We start from the raw sequence: 16,479 nt of genomic DNA on the forward strand, positions 1-16,479 counted from the left end.
CCTGTAGTCCCAGCTACTCAGGAGGCTGAGGCAGGAGAATCACTTGAACCCAGGAGGCAGAGGTTGCAGTGAGCTGAGATTGTGCCAGTGCACACCAGCCTGGTGACAGAGCAAGACTCCATCTCAAAAAAATAAATAAATACAAAATAAATAAATAGAATTTGATGGGGTTTTAGGTCATTCTGTTTTGACTTGTCTATGGTCAAAATATTTTCTCCAAAGCAAACATTGGAAATAATGGGGCTCATTTTAAAGGGGCAGGTGTGAGACAGCCAAACTAGTGAGCTTATTGGAAGCAATCAGGTTTAGTAATTACAGAGGGTTGGTCTTCCCTTTCCTGGCAAGGATTTAGAGCCATAATAGTGATGGCTTTTTGTTAAAGGTTTTTCTTGCCCTTTCAGGAACGTCACCCTGATGAAATTGACACCGACTCTGCCTACATTCTTTTCTATGAGCAGCAGAGGATAGACTATGCACAATTTCTGCCAAAGATTGATGGCAAAAAGATGGCAGACACAAGCAGTATGGATGAAGACTTTGAGTGTGATTACAAAAAGTACTGTGTGTTACAGCAAAGCTACCACTCTGGCTGCTAGACAGCTTGGTGGGGAGGGAGATGACTCCTTGTAGCTGATACTTGGCAAAAGTGTCACTGAGAGGCAAGCTAAATGTAGTTATTTTATCCTGTTAGAATACAAATTCTAATTAAAATAGTTAACTTTAAGAGTAGTAGTAATTTTATTTTGAAGTCTCATGCAAGTTGTCTGATAGAGAACTTTCAGGCAGATCCCACCATTAGCCTGTAAACAAAAGGTTTGGCACCAGCCACCTGGGACCAAATAAGAATTCAATTGTGCTTGTCCAGATATGAACAAATATGTAGTGAGTATAGAGTTTATCAATAATCATAACAAATATTAAAGATTTCCTTGGAGTCAAAGTAAAAAACAAAAAATTGTAATGTTGTCTAGGGATGACATGATATGCTACCTCCTTTTTCCTGAAGTTTTATTCCATTCTGTTGACAAGATGGAGAAAGCAAGATCATGAAGGTGTGCAAATGATTCTTACGGCATGGGCGAGGATTTTTCCATTTATTTTTTAAAGTTTCCATACCCTTTCTTTGTCTTTCTTGCTTTTTGTTTTTGCCGTTGTGTTTATGTTTGAGATACAACCAGTCATTGGTGGCAGGGGCATAGAGTGGTCAGTCTGAAAGGGAGGCTCTCTTAAGAGCTATGTGCCTTCCACCCAGAGGGAGACCCAGTAGAAAGAAAAACATCCTGGGAAATCCAGCTACCATGGCCCTCCCAGTGGAGGCATCTTACAGTTAGGATACTTCAAGTATCCTCAGAAATGTATTCTGCACCCCCGGCCCCGCCCATGCTGAGGGAAGGGGAGCAGTTGCCAATATTTGCACCATCGTCACATGCACATGTTGCAACAAGAGCTTCTGGGAAGGTAAGCGGCATCGGAGCTAGGTCACGTTTCACAATTAGTGGTTGTTCTTTTCCGTGTTTATTTTGCACTTTAAAAAAGAGAGAACACATGCAAATGAACTTGCTTGTGTGTATTTGATGGCTCTAAGGGCTATAAATTACAAACAAAACACATCCCAGACATTAGGAGTTCATAAGTATATTTAATGAAATTGGTGGTTTTAGGAAGTCAACTTTAGTTTTGCTTTGTTTGCATGTCCACTAATTTTTTTATTTTGATATTAGTCTTTTTAAAAAAATTTTAAAGTAGTCATTGAAAGTTATGTTTCTTTGTTTACTTCATTTTTTCCTCTAATTATTCAAGACTGGGACAAAAGTATAAATATTATTTATTTCAGGTAGAATTTTTTTCGTGTAGTTTTTTAATATATACTTGAAGGAAATGTTTCACCTTATTTTTGGTCTTTGTTGATTCATTTAGACCCTGCAAGTTGATTCTCATTAATTGTCAGATTCCACTACACTTTCTTCCTCATAGGTAGTAATTACCAGTGTAACTAAACATTTGTGTTCTGATATCTGAGGCCAGTAACTATTAATATCTAGTTCTCAGAGCATTTGGAAAGGTTATCTTAAATGGCTACCTAAATTGAAATCCTTTTCAGAAAAAATATAATTGCAAATAGGTAGGAGTGGCCTAAATTATCTAATGTAATAAAGTCAGACAAAATGCATACTTTATAGTTTCAAGATTTTCAGTATATAAAATCTGTCCTTTCCTACCTGGACATGTCCCATTAAAAAGTGGAAGATTTTAAATAATTTCTTTACAGATGTTTTATTTAAGCAGGTAGCACAAACTACTAATGTTGTTTGATCTGTGTTTGTTATACTGGTTGTAATTAATTTTTTTAATTCATGAACTAGCGGAAAATTTATTAAATTAACTATTAACCACATTCACCTTGTAAATGACTGTATAAAACTTGTTGACAATGCACTGACTTTAGAAAGATGTTAATGTGCATAAATAGAGTGTAAATAAAATAGTGTTGATGTACTGAAATATGAACTGTATAAAAAGTATTGGTAATTGTATATGGGGCGTACCTATTTATCTGTAACTATTATCCAAACAAATTAAATACTGTGGATGCCTCTATGTACTGTTTTTCCTCATACAAGTAAACACAGAAAGTCAAATTCTTCAGCCTCCCTCTCTGTGATCCTGTTTTAATTCTCCTACTTGAATAATTTCTTTCTGACTTACAGAGGGGATGCTTCATCTCTGAGGTTGGAAACTCTGTAGAGCAGGATTCCCCAATTCCTGGGCTACAGACCAGCACCATCCATGGCCTGTTAGGAACCGGGCTGCACAGCAGCAGGTGAGCGGTGAGCTGTATTTATAGCCACTCCCCCTTGCTCCCATTACCGCCTGAGCTCTGCCTCCTGTTAGATCAGCAGCGGCATGCCATTCTCGCAGGAGAATGAACCCTATTGTGAACTGCGCACGCTAGCAATCTAGGTTGTGCCCTCCTTATGAGAATCTAATGCCTGATGATTTGAGGTGGAACAGTTTGATCCTGAAACCATTCCCCCCATCCCCCCAGTCCGTGGAAAATTGTCTTCCACAACACCAGTCCCGGGGGATGGTGAGCAGAGCGGTGCAATGGCCTGACCTACCAGGTAAAGGCTCCCTCTCGATCAGGATTTCTCAACCCGGCACTAGTGACACTTGGGGCAGGATCATTCCTTGTTACGGAGACTGTCCTATGCAGTGTGGGATGTTCAGCAGCACCCCTGACCTCTGCCTACAAGACGCCAGGAAGGACCCTCTGTCTGAGTCGTGACAAAGAAAAACATCCCCAGACCCTGCCAAATGTAACCTGGGGGGGCAAAAACACCCACATTTGAGAACCATGGTTCTAGGATATAGGAGTGTGGACACAGGCAGCTCAGGTTTACACAGGCTGGATTTGAGGTGCCTGTGAGACCTGCTTGCTGAGATTCTTTTGAGCAGTCAGACAGGAGGGGCTGGAGCCCAGGAGAAGAGTCTGGGCAGCTTTGCTGTCTTCAGGCTCGGTGGCTGTTAGAAGGAATGTGGCAGAAAAAAAGAAAGCGATACCCAAAGAGTCTATTTCATTTAATTTAATTTTTTGAGCAAGGATTATGCTAAAGTCACCAGGCAAGAGACCAAGATGAGCCCACCTCACAAACCCAGAAACCTCAGATCCAAGGCAGCTGTATAAGGTACAGATCGTTCCGGACTGTAGAAGAGAGGGTTAATCCAACTTCATCAGGAGAGAAATGCCATTATCCACTGAACTATTTCTTGACTATCTCCTGTATGCTGCTCAGTTTCACTCACATTGTCTCATTTAATCTTTGACAAACTAAATAAAAGTGTGAAGTAAATATTTTCCCCTCCCTTTTTTTTAAAGATTAGAAAACAGAGGCTCAAAAGGACCCACATACTCAGAGTCACCCTGTCAATGACAGACGTGGAGTTTGAACACAGGCTGTTTAATGCCAAAGCCCAATACTGGCTTCTGGAAGCTTCTAGAAGGAGGGGCTGGAACTTCGCATTGAAGACGTTGAGGGGCAGTGTTGCAGGAAAATGGGAGAGGGAAACATACCAGGCAAAGGGAACTGCTTGGGCATGGCTTCAGCAGAGAACGAGGTACAGAGATTTGAGGACAGGATGATTTCTTGGAACACAGAGCTTGGTTCAGTAGAAAGAGCCCAGGAAAGCCAGGATGTGGCCAGTTGAAAGGGAGGGGCTTTGAGCCATTTTGCATTTGTGGTGAGCCATTTTGCATTTTACTCTATTGGCATCAAGGAGACAAGTAATGAGAACTCTGACTTGGGAAAAATGTTAAGGATCAATTTATCTCAAATATCACATGTAGCTCTTAAGTCTGAGGGCCCTCTATTCCTCATCTTACCTAAAAGGCACAAACACACCTCTCCAAGTCAGGTATAGGGCCCCCAACAATAGTTGCCTGGTCAAAAAATGCATCCTCAGAGTTGACTACTACTACAGTAAATCTGGACACAGTTTCTGAAAATTTTTGTTTCCCTAAAAGTTTCCATCAAACTATATTCACTGACATGTAATGATAATCATCAAGACTAAATCACATCCCAGGAGGTATCTGAATGCAACCGTGAGGTGCTCCTTCATGTCCGAAGATGCATTTATAACAATCTGGAAAACAGTCTAGATCTTCTTGGAAGTTAGACCTTCAACTTTATCTGAATTTTGATGATAAATGAAGAGCTCTTCTTGTGCAGTTTCTGAGGTTCTTCAAAAGAATGACTGTTTCTCTGTTTCCCCAGAAAAATACTACAATATGTGGTGTGTGTGTGTGTGTAGGTGCCTGTGCATATGTGTGGGTGTGTGTGAATTTGCCTATGTGTGTGTGGATGTAGTAGGTATACATGCTGTGAGTGTGTGTGTGGATGTGCATTGTGAGTGTGGGTGGGAGATCGTGAGTGCATGTGAGTGTGTGTGTGGATGGAGTAGGTATACATGCCTGTGAATGTGTGTGTGGATGCGGATGTGTGAGTGTGGGTGGGAGATTGTGTGTGGATGCATGTGAGTGTGTGTGTGGATGGAATAGGTATACATGCTGTGAGTGTGTGTGTGGATGCGGATGTGTGAGTGTGGGTGGGAGATTGTGTGTGGATGCATGTGAGTGTGTGTGTGGATGGAATAGGTATACATGCTGTGAGTGTGTGTGTGGATGCGGATGTGTGAGTGTGGGTGGGAGTTTGTGTGTGAGTGCATCTGAGTGAGTGTGTGTGGCGAGTGTATGGAAGTGGGTAGCCCATGCATAGAGCATTTCTTAGCCTACTTGACAGCTTAGGAGGCACCTCCTCCAGGAAGCCTTCCTTAATCTGTCCTTCGTCCTGCCCCTCGGGACCCAGGTGACACCGAGTATGCAATTGCTCTATCCCTGCAGGCCTGCCCCTCACTCATCTCATCCCCAAACACAGACACATGCAAGAATGTGACCCTCCCTTCCCAATACAACACTAGGACATTTGATTCCCTTTGTATCCCCAGTACCTAGTGCAATGTCTGGTACACGGTAGGTCATCAGTAAATAATAAATTGAATTAAACCTTGCAAAGGCCTCCAAATATCAGAATTAGTAAGCTCTAAAGGCTTTGTTTATTCCTGCAGATTCCTTCTCAGGTTTCAGCAGGTCATAGAGAACATCTCTTCCACCAGTCCTAGTCTCAATGGGACAGTAAATGAAACAGAAACACCACCATCCCATACCCTCCCCTTCAGTCCCTCTAAAATGAGCTGCCGCTGCTGGGAGAACCAGAGCTAAGCTTCTGCAGAGGCCTCTGCCCATGTCACCCCAGCTCTGCAGTCCTACCTGGCATGAGTCTTCCTATAACTATACCTAGGCTTCCTGACTGCTCTGTGGGGACACCCAGCCTCATTGCACCACAGGATGGGGCAGTCAGAGCAGGGCTTCTTACACTTTAACATGCATACGATCACCTGGTTAGCATGTGGATTCTGATCCAGTAGGTCTGGGATGAGGCCTGAGATTCTGCACATCTAACACGCTCCCAGGTCCTGCCCATGTTGCTGGCCTGTGGCCCATCCTTCCACCGGAAGCGTTTAGAAGGCTTTAGTCTCCTCGCAGCTGTTCAAGAGACCGGTGCGGTGCAATCGGGTGCTGAGTCGTTTGGTCACTGCCGCTTCTTGTTAAGTCAACTTCTATCATTTCACATGCATAGAAGTTTTGACAAGCCCTTGAGTCTTTTGTTTCTTTCTGTACACCAGTAAAAAAGAAAGAACAAGCCAGGTGGCTCATGCCTGTAATCCCAGCACTTTGGGAGGCTGAGGCAGGCAGACCACGAGGTCAGGAGATCGAGACCATCCTGGCTAACACAGTGAAACCCCGTCTCTACTAAAAAGACAAAAAATTAGCTGGACACACCTGTAATCCCAGCTACTCGGGAGACTGAGGTGGGAGAATCGCTTGAACCCAGGAGGTGGAGGTGCAGTGAGCCGAGATCGTGCCACTGCACTCCAGTCTAGGTGACAGAGCGAGACTCCATCTCAACAACAACAACAACAAAAGACAACCAAAACCAAAAAAAACCAAAAAACAAAAAACCAATCCTATACTCATTGCTCCCAGTCTACTAAAGCAGAAAGAAAACTGGACTGGGCGTTAGGTGACATGAACCCCAGTCCCAGCTCTGCAGGCCCCCGAGGCTCTCTGGCCTCTGTTTCCTTTCCTATAAAATGGGGTAACATAGTGGCTGACATGGTTATTTCAAGAAGAGAGTGTGAGATTGCAGAGAGAGCGTGGGCTTTCTGGTGTCAGAACAAGTTTCTAATGAGGAAAAATGACTTGCCTTCTTGGAGCCTCACTGTCTTCATCTGTTAAGTTACAGAGGAAAAGAAAATATGGGATATATAAGTGTGCAATGCCTGTCAGCTGCCAGAAGTGCAGCAAATGTTAAATCCCTTCTCTGCTCAAAAGGCTGTGATGGAAATTCAAAAGCCCCTTCTCAGTAAGGCCCTCTGGACACCCAATCTGAAATGTCAGGCCCCTCCCCCTTTTCTCTTTATTGCGGATCACTGTCTAACATTTGACTTCTTTATCTGGCTTATCGTCTCTCCCTCAGTGAAGGGCTATGCCATGAGGCCGGGAATTTGTGTCCGGATGGCTCACTAATGTATCTGTGGTGCCTAGACCAGCGCCTGGGACATGAATCTTTGTCGAGTGCATGGACCAGCAGTGCTTTAGATATTATGCTATTGCGTTATCAGAATCCATTTCTTCCACACCTCTGAAGCCAGAATAATGCACGTGGAGAGGTTTTAAAGCTGTGGAAAAGCAGAGCCCTAGAAGAAAACAGCCCAGGCTGAGACTTTGGGGACAACAGGAGACAGAAGAATACTTGATGATTTCATAGTGGGAGGCATGGAGAATTAAGGTAGTCAAGAGCTGCGAGGCAATAAGAGGAGACTCTTGGGCAGCCCTCAAATAGAATATTATTCCTCCTCCTCTCTCCACCTTACCCCAGGTACAAGAGATGAATCCTGTTCCCCCATAAGCCAGCTGATTCCATGACACAGCAGTCCATGCAGTCCCCAAAATTTATCCCAACTGCCTTCCTCATGCTCAGCTTCCAGTCTGCTCATTTCCTTGGCTTATTTACCCTGCATCAGTTTCTAGTGTGGCCCAGTCTCCAGGATCAACACAGTCAGTTTGGGATTCTCTATTCAAGCTCTGATATTGATTTCATATTCGCCCTCTGGCTTCAGGCACTCACTTGGGTCAGGGGCACCCTACAGTCTGAGCCCCTTTCGGGGAGAGAGTGGAACAGAACATGGGTTTGAGGTCAGGTGGCTCTGGGTTCTGACCCTGAGTCCTTGAATCACTAGGTTTTGCTATCTTGGTCAATTTACCTGACCTCAGCTTTCCTATTTGTGAGATACAAAGAGAAATATTATATTGTAAGCTTGTTGTCAGCAGTGATTCTCAAAGTTTGGTCTTTGGAACATCAATCCTGTGAGATGGAAAAGGTTTTTATTATCAAGTGAGTTTGGCAAATGCTCAATATCTATCCTCATCTTGGGAATTCTCAAATAACAAAAGAATGGGTTCCACTTTCATTAACTCAGTTTTTCTGAACAACAAAATTCCTTTTTGCAAGAAATACCTGTTAGCATCCTGCAGAACCAATGTTTTGTGTAATCCGTGGTGGGGAAAGCTGCTTGGGAAGATTAGAAATGCTCAACACCAGGCCCTCTGCTCGGCTCCTGGCACATGCATCGTGGACACCAGGAAGCATGAGCCCCTGTTGCATTTCTTCCTAATGTCAGGTATATTTGGTCAAACCTTTCCTGCTTCTGCTACAAAAAAAGCATTTTAGGCTGTTGAGACAAGTAGTTTTCCCAAATATTTTTGTTGAGCCCTTCTCGTGAAAGGGAAATAACACAAACTGAAGTTAATGACATCTGTATTTTGGAGCCTCGCTCTGTCGCCCAGGCTGGAGTGCAGTGGCACGATCTCGGCTCACTGAAAGCACTGCCTCCCGGGTTCAAGAGATTCTCTGGATTCAGCCTCCCAAGTAGCTGAGGCTGCAGGCACACATCACCATGCCCAGTTAACTTTTATGTTTTCTTAGTAGAGATGGGTTTTTATCATGTTGGCCAGGCTGGTCTTGAACTCCTTACCTCAAGTGATCCACCCACCTCGGCCTCCCAAAGTGCGGGGATTACAGTCATGAGCCACCATGCCCAGCCCACATCTGTACTTTTAAAGCTAAAATATGAGCACTCATGAGCCTAGCTGTGAAGAACAGTCACTCTTGGATTTCTGGGAAGTGACTACTCAGACCTGCACCAACAGGAGTTGGTGAAGTTGGGTAACTTGCCCAATGTAGCAGAGTCTGAGCTCTTTCTAGTGACAACACCACCCCACACACAAATTAGGGTATGTCCCATCATGTAGGTCCAGGGGATCTGAATACCTTCAGGTTTCATCCTTCTAAAAAAAAGTCCAGCAATACGTATCCTAAAAGCCTTACAAAATCTTCCCATTTGGGAATGCCACTTCTGAAATTACTATAAGGAAACCATCTAAAATAAAGACAAAGAGCTGTGCATAAAAATATTCAGGCCAGGTGCCGTGGCTCACACTTGTAATTCCAGTGTTTTGGGAGGATGCGGGAAGAAGATTGCTTGAGCCCAGGAATTTGAGGCTACAGTGAGCTATGATCACATGATTGCATTCCAGCCCGGGCAACAGAGTGAGACTTGTCTATTAAACAAACAAACAAACAAACAAACAAACAAAAATATATTCATCACAACATGATAATAGGCAGAACCAGAAACAACCCAACATTTGGAGAATAGTTAAATGTCCAACAGCTAGGGAATGATTAAATCCATTATGAGGCTTCTCTACATTAAATATCTTACAGCCATTTATAACCATGTTTATAAAGAATTTTGAATGATATGGAACATGCTTATACTATGAGGTTAAGGAAATAAAACAGGCTACAAAAATAAAATATATGTACTATAATAACAGCTATGTTGGTGCACAGAGAGAAAAACATTTACCAATATATTAGGAGTGGTTATTTCTGAGTGGCGAGATGATGAGTGATTTTTCATTCTATTCTATATATTTTTCTATATTTTCTTTTATTCTACATGTTTTTCTGTATTTCCAAGTTTTATACAATAGTGATCAAGAAAAGGTAATTACTTATTTAAAAAGAAAAAAGAAGACCCATGAGTAATCAGAACCCAGTAGATCTAAATGGCACTACAAACACTATTGTGTTCAGAGGTGTCTCCCCTATCTAAGCAGTGCCAGGTTAGGGAACGCCGCCCATCAACGTTCTAAGCAGTGCCAGGTTAGGGAATGCCGCCCATCAACGTTCTAAGCAGTGTCAGGTTAGGGAATGCCGCCCATCAACGTTCTAAGCAGTGTCAGGTTAGGGAACGCCGCCCATCAACATTTCCCAAATTCCAGGAACCATCTGTTCCATAGTGTCATATCTGTGTAGAACCTACACCATTACTTAATATTTTTATAGAAATCAACTCAGTTTTTAAAATTTGATTACCTGTGTTTTAAGAAAAATTTTAAATCACTCTAAATGGAAAAATAATGCCACTTGCCATTAATGGAAAGTAATCACAAAAATAAATGCAATAAAACAAAACAATATCATTAAATTCTACAGTGGTAAACCTTCTGAGCTTGAGAGCTGCTTTTGCTCTGTTTGATAAAAGCAGGGGCTGAGGGAGAGTGTTTTCAGGCAGGAGGGACGGATTTACAAGGGTTTGAGAGTAAGCCTAGCCTAGCAACAGACCCCTCAAAGGATTCGGGAAGATTGAAAGACAATGAAAAAGATTTTCTCACTAGAGATTTTGATTTGTTTTTAATTATTTGCCCACCTACCACCCAAACTGCCTAGGATACGACAGCTGGGGAAAGTGCCATTCAACAAAGATTTGACCCCAGCCCATGAGCTGCTGACAGTGGAGGTCACATAAGTTAGATAAGTGTACTGGACTGAGTTCCTCCAGGACAGGAACTATTTCTTCTCAAGCTTGGTAGTCTCAGCACCCTGGACAGTGCCTGGCGCATGGACTTGTTTGTTGAGTGAGTGAAGAAATGAATGAATACTGGGTTGTGACAGCCTTTTCCCCAAAGCGGGGCAGGCGCCCTGAGTCGCTCACATCACCCTTGGCTTTCAGTCCTCAGAGTACAGCAAGTGGAAGTTCACCAACAGCCCCACGTTCCTGGAGTTGCTGGAGGAGTTCCCATCCCTGCGGGTGTCTGCTGGCTTCCTGCTCTCCCTGCTCCCCATTCTGAAGCCCAGGTTTTACTCCATCAGCTCCTCCCAGGATCACACGCCCACAGCGATCCACCTGACTGTGGCCGTGCTCATGTACCACACTCGAGGTGAGCCTGGGGCAGAGGCTGTGGAGCAGTCACGCTCCGCCCCTTCAGTTCCCTCATCAGTTCAAGGAGGGAGGGAACACCTACAGCCCAGAGTTGTTAATGGTAATAGGAGGCATGTGGGAGAGAGCTCTATGAACCAGGCAGTAAACCAAGCCTTCTGTATGTATATGATCAGTTACCATGTAGGGTAGGTACTGTGTGCATTTTTCAGGTGGCCCAGAAAGTCACACTGTGAGTAAGTGGAGAGCTGAGATTTGGACCTGGGTGGTCTAACTGCTGAGTCCAAGTCTTCCACCACTCCACTGTCCCACTACTCTTGAGACAATTTAATGAGATCAGACTTGGAGAGCACCCAACCCTTGGTGAGAGCCCAGTGGTCCTTAGTCTTCCTGATTGTGCAGCCTGAACGCAGGGGAGATTCTGCACTGGCTGTTCACTCACTCACTGAGCTCATTCAGTGATGGTCTATTTCACATCTCTCCGTGCTCAGCACTGGGGCAGGTGTGGAAATACAACAGACATCAGCCCTGCCCTCAGGGAGCATCTAGAGGCAGCAGTGGAGAGATGAGTGTAGAAATAATTAGATGATTCTCATTGTGCAGAAGCCAAGAAGGAAAGGTCAGGGTCACTGAGGACAGTGAAGAGGGGGTGACGCTGCCATAGAGTGGTAGGCCAACATCTCTTTCAGGTGGTCTTGGCTCCACCACTGGCCTCTGCCCCCTGCCCTGCCCTCTGTAACTGAGTGTTGCTTGGTTTGGCAAAGCTGGGAGCTGCCTACACTTCTGAGCCCTCTGTCCTCTAGGAAACAAAAACACAGTTTCTAAAAACTGGCCAGAGACTCTGTTTGTCCTGCTAGAGAACACCCACCCAGACCAGGAGAGGAGAGGCAGACATGTCCTGTGAGAGCAAAATTTAATCCCGAGGAAAACCAGGGGGACCTCTGCAGTTGGTTGGAGGCCTCCTGCAAGTGCTGGGCCATTGTAAAAGAAATGCAACCCAGAGAAACCTCCTGGGTTTCTACAAGCCCAGGAGGGGCAACTGAGGAGGAAAGCGAGGTGTCAGAGCAGGCTGAAATGCGCAGAGCTCATCCACCACCCAGGGTTGCAACCAGCAAGGGCCACGCTCATGAGCACCCACAGCAGTAGCCACCCCGAGGGGCCACTTCATGCTGCTGTCAGTGGAGCTCAGTGGTGAGCTGGGAGCGTTCCTGGAGAAACTCTTTGGAAGGAGCACTGGAGTAGGAGTCAGGGAAGCTGAGCTGTCCTGATTTCACCATGACCTAAGTGACCTTGTCCAAGTCACTTTTCCTCTCCGGGACTCACTTTCTGCATTGGAAGATGGAGCAACTTGCAACCTCTCTAAGTCCCTTTCAACCTTCCTCAGCTCTGGGCTCACAGCGGGTAGATCTCAGAACCAGGAGGACAAAGAGCTGCTCATTGAGTCCTGAGAGTGCCTGAGTGGGGGCGTCCAAGGAGGCCGTGGTGTGGGTGGAGCAGCTGGTACGGTTTGCGCATGGGCAGTGGGGGGACGTTGGTCACTTTGTGGTATCGTTGCAGATGGCCAGGGTCCCCTGCACCACGGCGTCTGCAGCACATGGCTCAACAACCGAAGCCCCAAGACCAAGTGTCCTGCTTTGTGCGGAAGTAAGCACCCCTTCCACTCTGTCCCCTGTGGGACCGCCGACCCCTGGAGGTTCGGGGAGGAAAGGGAGGGATCTGGGGTTTAGGTGCCGCTCAGGGCCCCTTGGCCCACAAAGAAGACACTGGGGTCACACTGGTGTGGCTGTCTCTAGCAGAGACAGCGATGACAGCAGAGCTGGAAGGGCCCAGAGTCCAGTGACCTTGGCCCTTTTTCAGAAGGACCTGGGGGAGGTGCTGGTGGCTGGACAGAAGTGAAGCCGCCTGCAGGACGTGGGAAATCAAATAGGAGCTGCTCTCCACCCCCTACGACCGCTCCCCACAGGCCCAGCTCCCCAGCCATCCTGTGTGTGCGTGGGCCCGGGGTGTCTGAGGACTGGCCCCCTCTTCTCCTGTCCTCTTCAGTGCCAGCGGCTTCCGGCTCCCCGAGGACCCCTCCCATCCTTGTGTCCTCATCGGGCCTGGCACAGGCATCGCTCCCTTCCTCAGTTTCTGGCAGCAGCGGCTCCATGACTCCCAGCAAAAGGGTGTAGCTGGAGGCTTCCCAGGTGGGAGGGTACCAGAGGCCAGCGCCTGCCTAAGAGCAGAACCGTAGCCCCACAAACGGTTCCTGGACCTCTCTGGAGGGAAGGCCTCCCAAGTTTGTCTCCCTGTGTGGGGCCTATGTGGGTGGGAACGGCCGCCTTCCTGTCTCCGGCATTGGAACCGGGGCTCCCTCTCCCGGGAGTGGAGGTAACGGGAAAGTCCCTGCTTTTGACCGCCGATGGGCTGAGGGAATCCTGCATCTGCACTTTCAGTTGTGCGACTATGTATGAGTGATTGGAATGCCCTGGGCCTCAGTTTCTTCATCTGTAAGTGGGGATAATGCTATTAACTAGCTAGGATACTTGTGGGAGTGAAGTGAGAATTCCAGTTCGGCTTTGAGCCATAGCGCCCTGCTGGCCAACATGGTAACAACAGCCCGGGACTCCTGCAGGAGTGCAGGGAGGCCGCATGACCCCGGTGTTCGAGTGCCGCAGCCCAAATGAGGACCACGTCTACCAGGAGGAGATGCTGGAGATGGCCCGGAAGGGGGTGCTGCCTGCGGTGCCCACAGCCTATTCCTGCCTGCCTGGCAAGCCCAAGGTAAATGCAGCCTCAAAGCAGGTGAAGCAGTACACAACGCAGGCTCCAGTGTGAGCCCGGGGTCCCCACAGGCCCCTCGCCTCCCTGAGCCTGCAGCTCCTGAGCTCTAAAATGCAGGTAATTCACAACCATCAGAGTGGGGCTGTGAAGACTGTTACGCCCTCTCTTCCAAGAGAAGTGACAGGACCGGAGAGGTTCAGGACTAACCTAGGTCACAGGCGGGTTGAGCCCAGAGCCCAGCCTGCTGAAGGTCGTCAGTAGGCCCCCGGGACAGGCGACTCCCCTGGGAGAGGTGGTCCAGGCTGGCTACGTTCAAACCCAGCAAGGCTGGAGGGCGGCTGATGCTTCCACCATGGCCCTCAGACGGGCTCAGCTGCCCCCAGGGCCGCGTTGCCCTCTGAGCCTGAGGTGTCAGAATAGACTCTCGGCTCTCACACATTTGTTGCCATCAGGGCACCTCTCGGGCCCAGTGCTCTGTGCCCAGTGCTGGGGCCACTGGGCATCCTGTGTGGAGCAGGAGCAGAGAGTCCCCGACTGCCTCCTGGACCTTCTAACTGGGAAGCCCGGGATCCGTACCCTGCAGGGACCCGATGGACAGTCTGCATTGAGAGGGTACTTTTCAGGGGTGTAGGCAGAGCCCTGGGCAGGGGGACTGCCTTCATTGATGCCTCTTTGAAGCATGGCAAATTCAGAGACAGTCTGGGAGCCCCACTGGACAATCAGCCCCTTGAGGGCAGGCCTGTGTCCAGCATTTATCTCTCTACTCCCAGCCCAGCCCCCAGAGCATCTGTGCTCCTCCTCATCCTGAGCCTGGACCTGTGCAAGGTCCTGGCTGGGAGGGGACTCACTCCACAGCCCTTAGTGCCCTCTCCCCACCTCCCTGAGGCCAGCAGTCCTGCCTGCAATCCTTGTCTCCAGTGGCCGGGAACTGGACCCACCGTTTCCTCTGGTTTTAGGTCTGTGTTCAGGACATCCTGCAGCAGCAGCTGGCCAGCGAGGTGCTCCGTGTGCTCCACAAGGAGCCAGGCCACCTCTATGTTTGCAGGGCTGTGTGCATGGCCTGGGATGTGGCCCGCACCCTAGCAGCTGGTGGTTGCCAAGCTGAACTTGAATGAGGAGCAGGTCGAGGACTATTTCTTTCAGCTCAAGGTATAATAGTGGGTGTATGGGCTGAGGGTCCTGGCCAAGGGCACAGGCTATTGGAGCCAGGACCAGGGGTGGCAGGTAGACCCAGGGGAGTCAGGCCCAGAAAAGTTCTGGACCCCAAGGGAATCTTAGCAGTGGCTGGGATCTGAGCTGGGTGGGCTGTCAGAAGGCCCCACTGCACATCCTGGACTGGTTGGCAGCTTTGAGAAGTCAGGTGAATGTGTTCCATTTTTCCATCTGTGGAATGGGAGCAAGAGAGTCTACTTGCCCTCTCCCCAAACCCCCCTTTCAGAAAGTATCTGTGTGGCCAAAGCAAGGCTGTGAACTCAGGGGAGAGCAAGGCTGCCCCCCGTCAGCCTCGTGTGAACCTCACACTTCTTATTTACACACAGGCTGGCGTCTGCTCACCCTCATCCTCCCAGCAGGAAGGGCTTGCATTTTATTGATGAAGATAATAGTGATATTTATCAAGGGCTTACACTGGGCCAAGTGCTTGCCAAGGATTCTCATGTGACATTTCTTTCCGTCCTGCCGAGGACTTTATGAGGGAAGCACCCTGTTTTACAGAGGGAAGGGGGCCTATGGGGTCTACAGCAGTGAGAGCCTAGAGTTCAGTCTGCGTCTCTCTGATTCCAAAGCCTGTGACTGTGACTTGCATACTCTCCCTAAGACACATTCATACATTCAACTGAATATTTATGGAGCACCTACTGTGTGCTAGGGATAGAGCAGTAAATGAATCAGGCAAAAATTATTTACATTCCACTGGGGCTGACAAACCCAAACAAGGAAGAGGTGTAGTGCTTCGGAGAAAAACAGCAGGAAATAGCCCAGGGGACGCTGGGGAGTGTAATTTTAAATAGGGTGGCCAGGGAAGGCGGAGCTGGAAGGCGGTGTCTGAGAATAAACCTGAGATGGTGAGGAGGAGCCCCGTGGATACTGAAGGAAACACTCTGGGCTGTTCTGGAGAGGGCAGCAGATACAAAGGCCCGGGGGTGGGAGTTAAGCTGGCGTGTTTGAAGAACAGTGAGGAGATAACAGGCATTTCCCCAAATGTGTTAAATGAGTCGGTAGATGTTTGGCATCCAAAAGGTTACAAGGTCGAATAGCCTAGGACATGCTTAGTTAAGCCAAGGCAAGCACGTTGCTTTACTACAAGACTTCTGGGGGCCTTCAACGTGCTGCTGTGCATCGGGACCCTTCAAGGCTGGGAGGAAAGAAAGGATGTAGCATTTCCCAGATGTGTTAATCTGAAAGCTCACACTTCCTGGAGCATCTTGGGTGGGGGATGAGCACAGGGCAGGAAATGGGAATGCCAAGTAAAGCTTTGGAAATGGTTAGAGGGCCTGCTCCAGAGCAGGTGCTGAGCGGGTTTAGGGTCTAAACCAGATTCAAGCCCAATCAAAGTATAACAGTTGGGAAGACAGATGGCTCATGAAGGTCCATGTGATAGGGAAGCTGGGCAACCCCAGGGGCTCATTCCAGCTTGGACTTGACACATTGGTCTCTGTTTTTACCTAAAAGAGCCAGAAGCACTTCCATGACGATATCTTTGGTGCTGTATTTCCCTACGAGGCAAAGAAGGACAGGGCGGTAGTGCAGCCCAGCAGCCTGGAGATGTCAGCGCTCTGAGGGCCCACAGGAGGGGTTAAAGCTGCCAGC

The 16,479-nt window shown here is 47.7% G+C and overlaps 2 pseudogenes; both read left to right on the top strand.

The window, feature by feature from the left end:
- LOC129394384 (ubiquitin carboxyl-terminal hydrolase 6-like) overlaps positions 1–2,639 on the top strand; it is a 22,162-nt pseudogene extending 19,523 nt beyond the window's left edge.
- Positions 1,427–16,449, top strand: LOC129394388 (nitric oxide synthase, inducible-like; annotated as a pseudogene).
- The last annotated feature ends 30 nt before the right edge of the window (positions 16,450–16,479 follow it).

Source organism: Pan paniscus, chromosome 19 (assembly GCF_029289425.2).
Source record: "Pan paniscus chromosome 19, NHGRI_mPanPan1-v2.0_pri, whole genome shotgun sequence".
Taxonomy (NCBI): domain Eukaryota; kingdom Metazoa; phylum Chordata; class Mammalia; order Primates; family Hominidae; genus Pan; species Pan paniscus.